A 14,317-nucleotide genomic window follows, 5' to 3' on the forward strand; every position below is an offset into this window, starting at 1 on the left:
GACATGTGAACGTATATATGTAAGTATGTATGTTGCTTATGCATTATTTGTGTGGGAATGTCATACACACATATTTACATGTGTACGCATATAAGTATGTATGATGCTATTTGAACGATTCTTGTTTTTGTAGAACAATATTTGTACTTTTTGCGGGTGAACTATTTACATGTGTACACATATTTGTATGTTGGTTGTGTATACATACATACATGTGTGTACGTAAATATAGAGAAGCGCGCGCTTTTCTATATTACTGATAAATGTTAATATCTTGATTTGAAATTGATTTGTACTTGCATACATATCTGCAGAATAGATGCGTATGAAAGTTTTAAATGATAAGAGGTGTGATTTACATATATTATTATTGTAATATATTATGTTTTTAGGATATTACGATAATATATCACGTATATAGCATATATACATGAATATGAAATTATATTATATTATCAAAGATAAGAAATATTTAAAAATTAACCGTTATTCACACATTAACTACAAATATGACCTTGAAATAGCATAATTTCATTACAATATTATCAATTTTGCATGAATTCACAAAAATTCGCAAAATGATATTCATATCAATTGATATGATTGCATGTAAACGTATAAAAATATAAGCAAAAGAGCAACACACATACGTCTGTAATAGCAATGTGTATTTCTGAGCATAATTTTCATTGAATGCTCAGCTCTGTTCGCTCAGCACTGTTAACCTTTCCCCTTCTCAGCCAAAAGTGGTGAAATCCACTAATAGGATTTTGTTAGTTCTTGACAGTTCACACGCTTGTCCGCAATTGGACCTTCTCTATATTATACGTTCTCTGGAAGGTCCAATTGCGGACAAGCGTGTGAACTGTCAAGAACTAACAAAATCCTATTAGTGGATTTCACCACTTTTGGCTGAGAAGGGGAAAGGTTAACAGTGCTGAGCGAACAGAGCTGAGCATTCAATGAAAATTATGCTCAGAAATACACATTGCTATTACAGACGTATGTGTGTTGCTCTTTTGCTTATATTTTTATACGTTTACATGCAATCATATCAATTGATATGAATATCATTTTGCGAATTTTTGTGAATTCATGCAAAATTGATAATATTGTAATGAAATTATGCTATTTCAAGGTCATATTTGTAGTTAATGTGTGAATAACGGTTAATTTTTAAATATTTCTTATCTTTGATAATATAATATAATTTCATATTCATGTATATATGCTATATACGTGATATATTATCGTAATATCCTAAAAACATAATATATTACAATAATAATATATGTAAATCACACCTCTTATCATTTAAAACTTTCATACGCATCTATTCTGCAGATATGTATGCAAGTACAAATCAATTTCAAATCAAGATATTAACATTTATCAGTAATATAGAAAAGCGCGCGCTTCTCTATATTTACGTACACACATGTATGTATGTATACACAACCAACATACAAATATGTGTACACATGTAAATAGTTCACCCGCAAAAAGTACAAATATTGTTCTACAAAAACAAGAATCGTTCAAATAGCATCATACATACTTATATGCGTACACATGTAAATATGTGTGTATGACATTCCCACACAAATAATGCATAAGCAACATACATACTTACATATATACGTTCACATGTCGATATGTCACCCGCAAAAAGTACAAATATTATTCTACAAAAACAACAATGGTCTAATATAGCATCAGCAGCGTCACCAGTCAATATGGCAGCCAAATAGTCGATGCTCAAATTTGTAGAAAAACACACAACAACAATATTTTCATTCATGAACGCAAGCGCACTTTCAACAGGCAAACTCGCTTCATTGATAAAAGTAGACACCATTACATCTCCCCGAGCAGGCGTTTGCCTACAAGCGTCTTTTTGCGACGATGGCAAAAGCTAAAAATCATAAATTGAACAACTTTCTGATGCTTCTTCACAGAAAGAAGCGACAAAAGTGGCAACATAGGAGTTGTCGATTTATAATATTTGTCTAAAATATTTTTCCGTGACTCGCAAAAATCTGCGTCGATATGTATGCAAGCTCATACATATGCATACATATTTACGCTAGTTTGTTGGCGAAGCCGTTACAGCGGCAAGGGAAGAGGTGACAATCGGCGGCCATTCGTTTATTTTTTTCGGCACAGCTTGGAGTTTCTATCATCACCAAAGTGCTGAACGCAATGAGTGCGACAGACTGCAAACGACATCTGTCAAATATTAGAATACACACGTTCTTAGGGACACAGCTATTGAGGCAGCTTCACAACAAAATAACTGTGTCCATAATAACGTGTGTATTTTAATATTTGACATAACAGTTTGTCGCGCTCAATGTGTTCAGCACTTGACTCTTTGACAAAGCGTCAGTTTCGGCTATTGGTAGACCGCGACAACGGAGATGCGAAAGATGCGTGTGACATTATGTTGTTATTATGAATGTACATATGTACATACGTATGTATGTGGCTCGCATTTGCTTTCGTAAACATACAAATGTGCCAAAGAAATAATATACATACATATGTATGTGTCATAGAAATTCTATTGGTACAAATATGGAAATGATAACGAAATAATGCGAATATGCATATTCCATGAAGGTCATCAATTTTCTTTGAAGAAATTAAGATTATTTTGCACATCTTCACTTTGTAATAGTCGAAATAAATATTAATTTATTTAAAAATTAAAAAATAAAAATAAAGAGAAATAAAATTAAAATAATTTTTCCCGATTTTATTTTTTATAATATGCCAACTCAACCAAAAAGCGCATACATATGTATATTGTAAATACAATTGGCGCCGTTTCCCCGTTGTAACATACATATATTACCTACAATTAGAAAAAATCTAACTACTTGCATATTTTATATGTATGTACATATACCGCATATTTCATCGTTAAATTTGGCGCAATTCCTCCATGAAAACATACATACAGCAAATACTCAGCCAAAAAGAGCATGCATATGTCTATTGAAAATACATTTTCATAGCTTTTACTTCATTGGCTGTCTCTTATTTGTATATAAGCATCAGTAATATAGAAAAGCGCGCGCTTCTCATTGATCACTGAAAATGTTCAATTCTGCTATTTTCGACGCTCCTGTTAAATATTGGTGAATCCGCTTATAGAAAATAGTTCCCCTGATTTTGAGGTGAAATCCACTAATAGAAAAGAGTTCCCCTCCAAAAAATGAAATATCGTAAGTTTGGCAACGCGGTGGACCTTCTCTATATTATACGTTCTCTGCGAGTACCCCTCCAAAAAATGAAATATCGTAAGTTTGGCAACGCGGTGAACCTTCTCTATATTATACGTTCTCTGAAAATAGTTCCCCTGATTTTGAGGTGAAATCCACTAATAGAAAAGAGTTCCCCTCCAAAAAATGAAATATCGTAAGTTTGACAACGCGGTGGACCTTCTCTATATTATACGTTCTCTGGAGTAGGTTCACGGCGCGAAGAACGTAAAAATATTTTTGGCTAACTCGGTCGCGATGGTCCAGTTTCACCACATACAAATTATGAGCGTGTTTCACCATATTTAACAGCGATTGAGCGGTTTTTAGAGTCTATGAGCAATAACATGTTAAAGTAAATAAAAGAGAACCAATGCAGGGCAATATACATACAAGTGTATTTATATGCAGGTGATTTCTGGTAGGCGGAGAAGTTTCTGTATGCTACATACATATGTATGACTTTTTCTAAAGCTAACATATACAAATATGTACATATGTATGTTCGCTCTTTTGCTTATATTCTTATATGTTTATATGCAAACATGTGTATTGGTATGAATTTTTTTTGTGCTTATTAATGAATACATGTCCAATTTGAATATATTTGAATTACATAAATTACTTTTTCAAAGAAATATTCGTAGTTAATGCGAAAATAAAGCCTATTTTATAATTATTTTTTGAATATATCAAAACATACATACATATGTATACTTCCTAACATATGTATGAATGTATATAACAAACTATCATAATATTATTAAAAAAATTAAATATGTATATTACAATTGTGATAAATGTACATTAACCGTAAATTTTATCATTCAAAACTTGTATGCACATGTATCATGACCATATGTGTTTATTTTCGCTTTCGCGAATTCAAATCATATTATCACTTATCAATAATATAACATGTGCGCGCTGCTCATACAGAGAACTTAAAAGTATAGAGAGACACTTATATGTACATATGTATGTATATTTGTATACACTTCCGAACAAATAATGCACAAGCATACAAACATATGCGTACACATGTGAACATGTCACCAACAAAAAATTTAAGCATTGTTCTACAAAAACAACAACTGCTCAAATAGCAGAAGCATCAAAAGTCAATATGGTAGCCGAATTGGCGAAGCCCAATTGTAGTAAATTTTACAACAAAAACGATTTCATTCATAAACGCAGGCGCATATGCCACAAACGACCTCGCTTAATTCATATAAACAGACGCCGTAACATCTCCCCGAGCATGCCTTTGTCTACAAGCGTCTTTTCGCGACGATGGCAAAAGCTAAAAATTGTCAATTCTAAAATAAGTATTTTTCCGTGGCTCGCAAAAATCTGCGTCGACATATCGACAAGCAAGCAAGCTCATACATATGCATACATATTTACGTTAGTTTGTTGTCGAAGCAGTTACAGCGGCAAGGGAAGCGGTAACAATCGGCGATCCACTGTATATTTCTTTCATGCATAACCAAACCATAATTAGGACAACGCAATGTAAGTGTCAATGGTGGTGCTGATGGTAAACGCTTGAAAAGCCACGGTGAGTACGCGGGTTCGAATCTCACAGAATTTATTTTTAATTTTTGCCTTTTATTTTATGGCAAAAGTTAAAAATCATAAATTGAACATCTTCTGGTGTTTGTTCAAAGAAAGAAGTGAGAAAAGTGGCAACATAGGAGTTGTCGATTTATAATATTTGTCTAAAATATTTTTCCGTGACAAAAATCTGCGTCGATATGTATTCATGCTCATACGTATACATACATACATATTTACGCACGTTGGACGGTGAAGCTGCTACAGGGGCAAGGGAAGCGGTGACAATCGCCGGCCATTCGTTTATTTTTTTCGGCACAGCTTGGATTTTTTACCAATGTTGTGACAAAGAAGATGCGAAAAGATGCGCGCGGCACTTGTTATTATGAATGTATGTATGTACATATGTATGTGGCTCGCATTTGCCTTCGTAAACATACAAATGTGCCAAAGAAATAATATACATACATACATATGTATGTGTCATAGAAATTCTATGGGTACAAATATGGAAATGATTTACATACATATATGTACATATGGGCAAATGTGTGACCGCTTGGTCTTTTAACATGATATCAAAACGATTAATGACCAAAGCAAATATATACTATACATATTTATGTATATATGTAAATATATGTCGTATCAAACCTAAGTATATAAAATGCATATTTAGGTAGTAATAGAAATCTTATTGAGTTATATACATACATATTTGCAAAGTTTTTTTGAATTCATCATAAAATAGGTAAATTTTAATATAACTATGTACATACTTGTGTACTTAGTATATGCTTTGATACCAAATATATACGGATCATAATTATATAAATTATATGCCGAGTCGGTTGCGCATAGGAAATAAACGAATCTGTAAGCATAAATTTGTTTACATTGGAATTAGCATTATTTTTCTCATTTAACACTGAAAATGCTCAATTCTGCTACTTTCGTGGTGAAACTGGACCATCGCGACCGAGTTAGCCAAAAATATTTTTACGTTCTTCGCGCCGTGAACCTTCTTTATTATAGACGTTCTCTGTCTATATTATACGTTCTCTGCTGTAAGCATAAATTTGTTTACATTGGAATTAGTATTATTTTTCTCATTTAACACTGAAAATGCTCAATTCTGCTATTTTCGTGGTGAAACTCGCTTATAATTTGTCTGTGGTGAAACTGGACCATCGCGACCGAGTTAGCCAAAAATATTTTTACGTTCTTCGCGCCGTGAACCTTCTCTATGATAGACGTTCTCTGATATAGAGAAGGTTCACGGCGCGAATAACGTAAAATATTTTGGCTAACTCGGCAGAGATGGAAGAGTCTCACCATAGACAAATTATGCGCGAGTTTCACCACATTTAACAGCGATTGAGGGGTTTTTAGAGTGTATGAGAAATAACATGTAAATGTAAATAAGAGAGCCAATGCAGGGCAATATACTCGTACATACATGCGTATTTACATATTTGCGGGTGATTTTTGGTTGGCGGAAAAGTTCCTGTATGCTACATATGACTTTTTCTAAAGCTAACGTATATGTACGAGTATATGTATGTTTTACGGGAAAATTGCGCCAAAATGAAAGATAAAGAGGGGATTCTGCTTTCTGATTGGAAAAGTTTTTGTATACTATATACAAGTACAGTGGTACTCCAATATAACGAATGATATAATGTTGGGACCGTCCGTTAAACTGAAATATTCGTTATATCGGAAACGAAAACTAAATTAATATTGGTACATATATGTTTAAAAATAACTATTTATTCATGAATTCATAAGCATTGGTTGAAATAAATACATATACAATGGAAAATACATGCAATAAAATTAATAAAAGTTGAATTTTATAACAAAAATATGAGCATTATTCAACTGAAAAGAAATTTGTTACGCTCATTTGCTTTTGTGGGCGAGAAATTTTGAGATCCTCTGCCTTTTGATGTAGGCTTTTCAATAAAAATATTTTTCCTGTTCCACGTTGTTTTCTTCAGACCATTAGATACACTTCTCAAAGCAGTCGATGGCATCAGGATGCTTTATTGGCGGCACAGCTACAACTGCAGCGGTATCACCTTCCTCCTCTTCCGAAATTTCTATAGCTAGTTCATTTCAGCACTCGGGTTCTCTTCTACAAATACATTGTCTACACTGTTCCATGCTTCCAAATCATCTGTGTTGAAGTTTGATATTCGCCTTTCTTCAACGATTGTCGTCTCAATGCGCCAGCACGTGTACCTTTGACACTTCTTATCACTTTCCGGCAATTTTTTAAAATTGTGCAAACACTCGATTTTGGAATACCATATTTCAAAGAGATTTCTTTCAGGGTTTCCCCTTTTTATTTTCGTCAATTATTTTTAATTTGTCACCCAAGCAAAGCCGTTTCTGAATTGAATGCATTTTTCAATAATTTATGCGATATCCTCACTTTACCACTTTGAACTCACAACTGATATTTCGCGCAATGAAGCGTGCATAAAAAAATAAATAGAATTCTTTAAAAAAAATAGCTCAATAATAACAAGAACTAACGGGTATTTAACTGCCTGCATTGTTTTTTGTTGTAATACAACCAAAACCAAATACAAACGCCATATATTCGTAATATCGAGTTCAACCAATTTCCAGCTTTCGTTATATAGATGTATTGAAAAACAGTGTTCGTTATATTGAACATTCGTTACATCGGCGTTCGTTATACTGGAGCACCACTGTAGTTAGATTTTTTCTAAGTCTAATATACATATAGTATATACATATACATATATAATATATAATAATATATATTTTACTAGGGAAATTGCGCCAAAAATGAAAGTTGAAGAAGAAATCGTCAACGGAATTTTAGTTCTAAATGAATTTTGTCGCGGAAAGATCGCCAATTTGATTTTGTACGATTTTTAAATAGTTTTAATTAAAAAAATGAGCAACAAAAGTTTAAAAAAGTGTCGCGTTCGGGAGTGCACATCAGAATCTGCCGGGAGATTCTTTTTATTCCCTAGGAAGCAGGGAAGTGGGTGGAAAATTTACGGATCCCACCAACGCAGAATATACCCACCTACAATGCATTGTTTGCATTAAGCACTTCGAACGAAGTGCAGTAGGTGTGAAGAAATTGAAGGCAGGAGCTGTGCCCACCCTTAATCTTGGTGAGTACTTTGTGCATGTATTATACAAATATTATTATTTTTTGCAAAAAGTACATACATACATACATAAATATGCACATATTTTAAATAAGTATGCGATGAGCGATGCGCGGGCAGAGCGAAGTCAAGTGAAGTGTGTGTGTGTTGCGCATTGTGCAGAGTACGTTTGAATGTTTCTAGGTATAGTGGGCAGTATTAGGATGTGTCAATATTATCAACCAAATATTTACACATTACTAACAATAAAATCAGCCAAAATATTTTTTGTAGTAATAAGTATAATATATCCTATTATTTTGTGTGTACACATACTATGTATATGTATGTATATAAGTATATGTATATATAACATAACAGTAGTATGAATAATATATAAATAGATATACATTTTTTTCTGTATGTAATTAGGATACGAAGAAGCACCTCCACATTTGTGGACGGGTCGACTGCCACGGAGAAGGTGCTGCATTCGCAGTTGTGCTTCCAGATGTATATTAGACTTAGGAAAAATCTAACTACTTGTATATAGTATAAAAAAAAACTTTCCCAATCAGAAAGCAGAATCCCCTCTTTATCTTTCATTTTGGCGCAATTTTCCCGTAAAACATACACATATGTATGTACATATACGTTAGCTTTAGAAAAAGTCATATGTAGCATACAGGAACTTTTCCGCCAACCAAAAATCACCCGCAAATATGTAAATACGCATGTATGTACGAGTATATTGCCCTGCATTGGCTCTCTTATTTACATTTACATGTTATTTCTCATACACTCTAACAACCCCTCAATCGCTGTAAAATGTGGTGAAACTCGCTCATAATTTGTCTGTGGTGAGACTCTTCCATCTCTGCCGAGTTAACCAAAAATATTTTTACGTTATTCGCGCCGTGAACCTTCTCTATATTAAACGTTCTCTGTATAAGCGTTACGATCACGTATGTCATAATACGAAATACAGACTTTTACGTGACGAGTGATATGTTGACAGAGAACGTATAATATAGAGAAGGTCCACCGCGTTGCCAAACTTACGATATTTCATTTTTTGGAGGGGAACTCTTTTCTATTAGTGGATTTCACCTCAAAATCAGGGGAACTATTTTCTATAAGCGGATTCACCAATATTTAACAGGAGCGTCGAAAATAGCAGAATTGAGCATTTTCAGTGATCAATGAGAAAAGTGATGCTTATATACAAATAAGAGACAGCAGAGAACGTATAATATAGAGAAGGTCCACCGCGTTGCCAAACTTACGATATTTCATTTTTTGGAGGGGAACTCTTTTCTATTAGTGGATTTCACCTCAAAATCAGGGGAACTATTTTCTATAAGCGGATTCACCAATATTTAACAGGAGCGTCGAAAATAGCAGAATTGAGCATTTTCAGTGATCAATGAGAAAAGTGATGCTTATATACAAATAAGAGACAGCCAATGAAGTAAAAGCTATGAAAATGTATTTTCAATAGACATATGCATGCTCTTTTTGGCTGAGTATTTGCTGTATGTATGTTTTCATGGAGGAATTGCGCCAAATTTAACGATGAAATATGCGGTATATGTACATACATATAAAATATGCAAGTAGTTAGATTTTTTCTAATTGTAGGTAATATATGTATGTTACAACGGGGAAACGGCGCCAATTGTATTTACAATATACATATGTATGCGCTTTTTGGTTGAGTTGGCATATTATAAAAAATAAAATCGGGAAAAATTATTTTAATTTTATTTCTCTTTATTTTTATTTTTTAATTTTTAAATAAATTAATATTTATTTCGACTATTACAAAGTGAAGATGTGCAAAATAATCTTAATTTCTTCAAAGAAAATTGATGACCTTCATGGAATATGCATATTCGCATTATTTCGTTATCATTTCCATATTTGTACCAATAGAATTTCTATGACACATACATATGTATGTATATTATTTCTTTGGCACATTTGTATGTTTACGAAAGCAAATGCGAGCCACATACATACGTATGTACATATGTACATTCATAATAACAACATAATGTCACACGCATCTTTCGCATCTCCGTTGTCGCGGTCTACCAATAGCCGAAACTGACGCTTTGTCAAAGAGTCAAGTGCTGAACACATTGAGCGCGACAAACTGTTATGTCAAATATTAAAATACACACGTTATTATGGACACAGTTATTTTGTTGTGAAGCTGCCTCAATAGCTGTGTCCCTAAGAACGTGTGTATTCTAATATTTGACAGATGTCGTTTGCAGTCTGTCGCACTCATTGTGTTCAGCACTTTGGTGATGATAGAAACTCCAAGCTGTGCCGAAAAAAATAAACGAATGGCCGCCGATTGTCACCTCTTCCCTTGCCGCTGTAACAGCTTCGCCAACAAACTAGCGTAAATATGTATGCATATGTATGAGCTTGCATACATATCGACGCAGATTTTTGCGAGTCACGGAAAAATATTTTAGACAAATATTATAAATCGACAACTCCTATGTTGCCACTTTTGTCGCTTCTTTCTGTGAAGAAGCATCAGAAAGTTGTTCAATTTATGATTTTTAGCTTTTGCCATCGTCGCAAAAAGACGCTTGTAGGCAAACGCCTGCTCGGGGAGATGTAATGGTGTCTACTTTTATCAATGAAGCGAGTTTGCCTGTTGAAAGTGCGCTTGCGTTCATGAATGAAAATATTGTTGTTGTGTGTTTTTCTACAAATTTGAGCATCGACTATTTGGCTGCCATATTGACTGGTGACGCTGCTGATGCTATATTAGACCATTGTTGTTTTTGTAGAATAATATTTGTACTTTTTGCGGGTGACATATCGACATGTGAACGTATATATGTAAGTATGTATGTTGCTTATGCATTATTTGTGTGGGAATGTCATACACACATATTTACATGTGTACGCATATAAGTATGTATGATGCTATTTGAACGATTCTTGTTTTTGTAGAACAATATTTGTACTTTTTGCGGGTGAACTATTTACATGTGTACACATATTTGTATGTTGGTTGTGTATACATACATACATGTGTGTACGTAAATATAGAGAAGCGCGCGCTTTTCTATATTACTGATAAATGTTAATATCTTGATTTGAAATTGATTTGTACTTGCATACATATCTGCAGAATAGATGCGTATGAAAGTTTTAAATGATAAGAGGTGTGATTTACATATATTATTATTGTAATATATTATGTTTTTAGGATATTACGATAATATATCACATATATAGCATATATACATGAATATGAAATTATATTATATTATCAAAGATAAGAAATATTTAAAAATTAACCGTTATTCACACATTAACTACAAATATGACCTTGAAATAGCATAATTTCATTACAATATTATCAATTTTGCATGAATTCACAAAAATTCGCAAAATGATATTCATATCAATTGATATGATTGCATGTAAACGTATAAAAATATAAGCAAAAGAGCAACACACATACGTCTGTAATAGCAATGTGTATTTCTGAGCATAATTTTCATTGAATGCTCAGCTCTGTTCGCTCAGCACTGTTAACCTTTCCCCTTCTCAGCCAAAAGTGGTGAAATCCACTAATAGGATTTTGTTAGTTCTTGACAGTTCACACGCTTGTCCGCAATTGGACCTTCTCTATATTATACGTTCTCTGTACATTCTCTGTGCAGTGAGTGACACAAAAAACTTAGCAGAAAAGTGAGAGAAGCAGAAAACCAAACAACGAAGTGAGAGCAGCAAAGGAAGCAGCACAGAGAAGCAGCGAAAGCCAAGCAGAAAAGTGAGAGCGGCATAGGCAATCAGCATAGGCAAAGCAGCAAAGGCAAGGCAGCGCAGCAGCCATCCCAAAAAGACAGTAACCCCGTGAACAAAGTGAAAGGGTTCAGCTGATCAATCATATAAGTGCTTGTGAATTCTTATTTTGTATTTATATTTGCATTAAAATAAAGCGATTAAGTACACATCAATTTTGTTTGTGTAGATAGTCAAAGACTAGGCGTGCGAGTGCATTGGGACGATAACCCAGCAAGCACACACTAATTAAATTCGAAAAATACTTTCAGAAATAGCTTACTAAATTTATTCATTTTTTTGTGCCTTCGAAAATTCACGTTTTATAAAGAAACAACGCACTGCCTATCGTCAACTAATTTGTAGTCTGTCCGTGATTGGGTCTATAACTTTTGAACTTTTGCAACATATTTGCAAATATTTTTTAAATTTTAATTTCAAGTTTTAGATCCAATTTTGTGCAACATTTTTGCAGTTCCGGTTCAATTTTTGAAAAAAATGGAATCAATTAGAGCCTTTACCACAGCTGCAGACGCTCTACTGGAGTTTGAGGAGTCTTTTACTCCAACAGCAAACAATCAAAGTGCCTACACTCTTGAAGTTCAACAAGCTGAACTGAAATCTCTGTGGGCAGAGGTAAAGTCAGAATACAAGTTGTGTTTGACAAAAGTGGATCCTTCTGACACAAGATCAATTGACGACATTAAACTTAAATATACAAGCAGTTACCACGCTTATGTGTGTTGCGCGGCCTTGATGGGCGAACACATCCATAACCTCACGGGGTTCAACCAAAGCCCCACTTCAAATTCTACAGTTATTCAACCTGAACGGTTACAACAAACTGTAGAACCCGTAAGGTATACCATCAACCTACCGCCATGTGATACCGAAATATTTCATGGCGATGTTTTACAATGGCCCTCTTTTAGGGATTTATTTGCCGTCATATATGGGAATAACCCAAGGCTATCTCCGGTTGAAAAGTTATTCCATTTGAATCAAAAAACACGAGGTGAGGCAAAAGATATTGTTTCGAAAGCGCCACTGACGAATGACGGATTCGCATTGGCGTGGAATAATTTGTTGTGTAGGTATGAAAACAAGCGAGTGCTTGTCAACACACAATTGAATTTATTATTCAAGCTTCCGCACATCTCTACAGAATCTGAGACCGAACTCAGAAATTTACAGCGGGAAATAAATAGCTGCATTTCAGCTTTACAATTACATGGCAATTGCCCGACTGAAAAACAACAAAGCGGCAGGGGCCGATGGATTGCCGGCCGAGCTATTCAAATACGGCGGCGAAGAGCTGATAAGGTGCATGCATCAGCTTCTTTGCAAAATATGGTCGGACGAAAGTATGCCCAACGATTGGAATTTAAGTGTGCTATGCCCAATCCATAAAAAAGGAGACCCCACAATCTGCGCCAACTACCGTGGGATTAGCCTCCTCAACATCGCATATAAGGTTCTGTCGAGCGTATTGTGTGAAAGATTAAAGCCCACCGTCAACAAACTGATTGGACCTTATCAGTGTGGCTTCAGACCTGGTAAATCAACAACCGACCAGATATTCACCATGCGCCAAATCTTGGAAAAGACCCGTGAAAGGAGAATCGACACTCACCACCTATTCGTCGATTTCAAAGCTGCTTTCGACAGCACGAAAAGGAGCTGCCTTTATGCCGCGATGTCTGAATTTGGTATCCCCGCAAAATTAATACGGCTGTGTAAACTGACGTTGAGCAACACGAAAAGCTCCGTCAGGATCGGGAAGGACCTCTCCGAGCCGTTCGATACCAAACGAGGTTTCAGACAAGGCGACTCCCTATCGTGCGACTTCTTCAATCTGCTGCTGGAGAAAATTATTCGAGCTGCAGAACTTAATCGAGCAGGTACAATCTTTTATAAGAGTGTACAGCTGCTGGCGTATGCCGATGATATTGATATCATCGGTCTCAACACCCGCGCCGTTAGTTCTGCTTTCTCCAGACTGAACAAGGAAGCAACGCAAATGGGTCTGGCAGTGAACGAGGGCAAGACGAAATATCTCCTGTCATCAAACAAACAGTCGTCGCACTCGCGACTTGGCACTCACGTCACTGTTGACAGTCATAACTTTGAAGTTGTAGATAATTTCGTCTATTTAGGAACCAGTATTAACACCAATAACAGTGTCAGCCTGGAAATCCAACGCAGGATTACTCTTGCCAACAGGTGCTACTTCGGACTGAGTAGGCAATTGAAAAGTAAAGTCCTCTCTCGACGAACAAAAGCCAAACTCTATAAGTCGCTCATAATTCCCGTCCTGCTATATGGTGCAGAGGCTTGGACGATGACAACAACCGATGAGTCGACGTTGCGAGTTTTCGAGAGAAAAGTTCTGCGAAAGATTTATGGTCCTTTGCGCGTTGGCCACGGCGAATATCGCATTCGATGGAACGATGAGCTGTACGAGATATACGACGACATTGACATAGTTCAGCGAATTAAGAGACAGCGGCTACGCTGGCTAGGTCATGTTGTCCGGAT

This window comes from Bactrocera dorsalis, chromosome 2 (genome assembly GCF_023373825.1).
Source record: "Bactrocera dorsalis isolate Fly_Bdor chromosome 2, ASM2337382v1, whole genome shotgun sequence".
Classification (NCBI taxonomy): domain Eukaryota; kingdom Metazoa; phylum Arthropoda; class Insecta; order Diptera; family Tephritidae; genus Bactrocera; species Bactrocera dorsalis.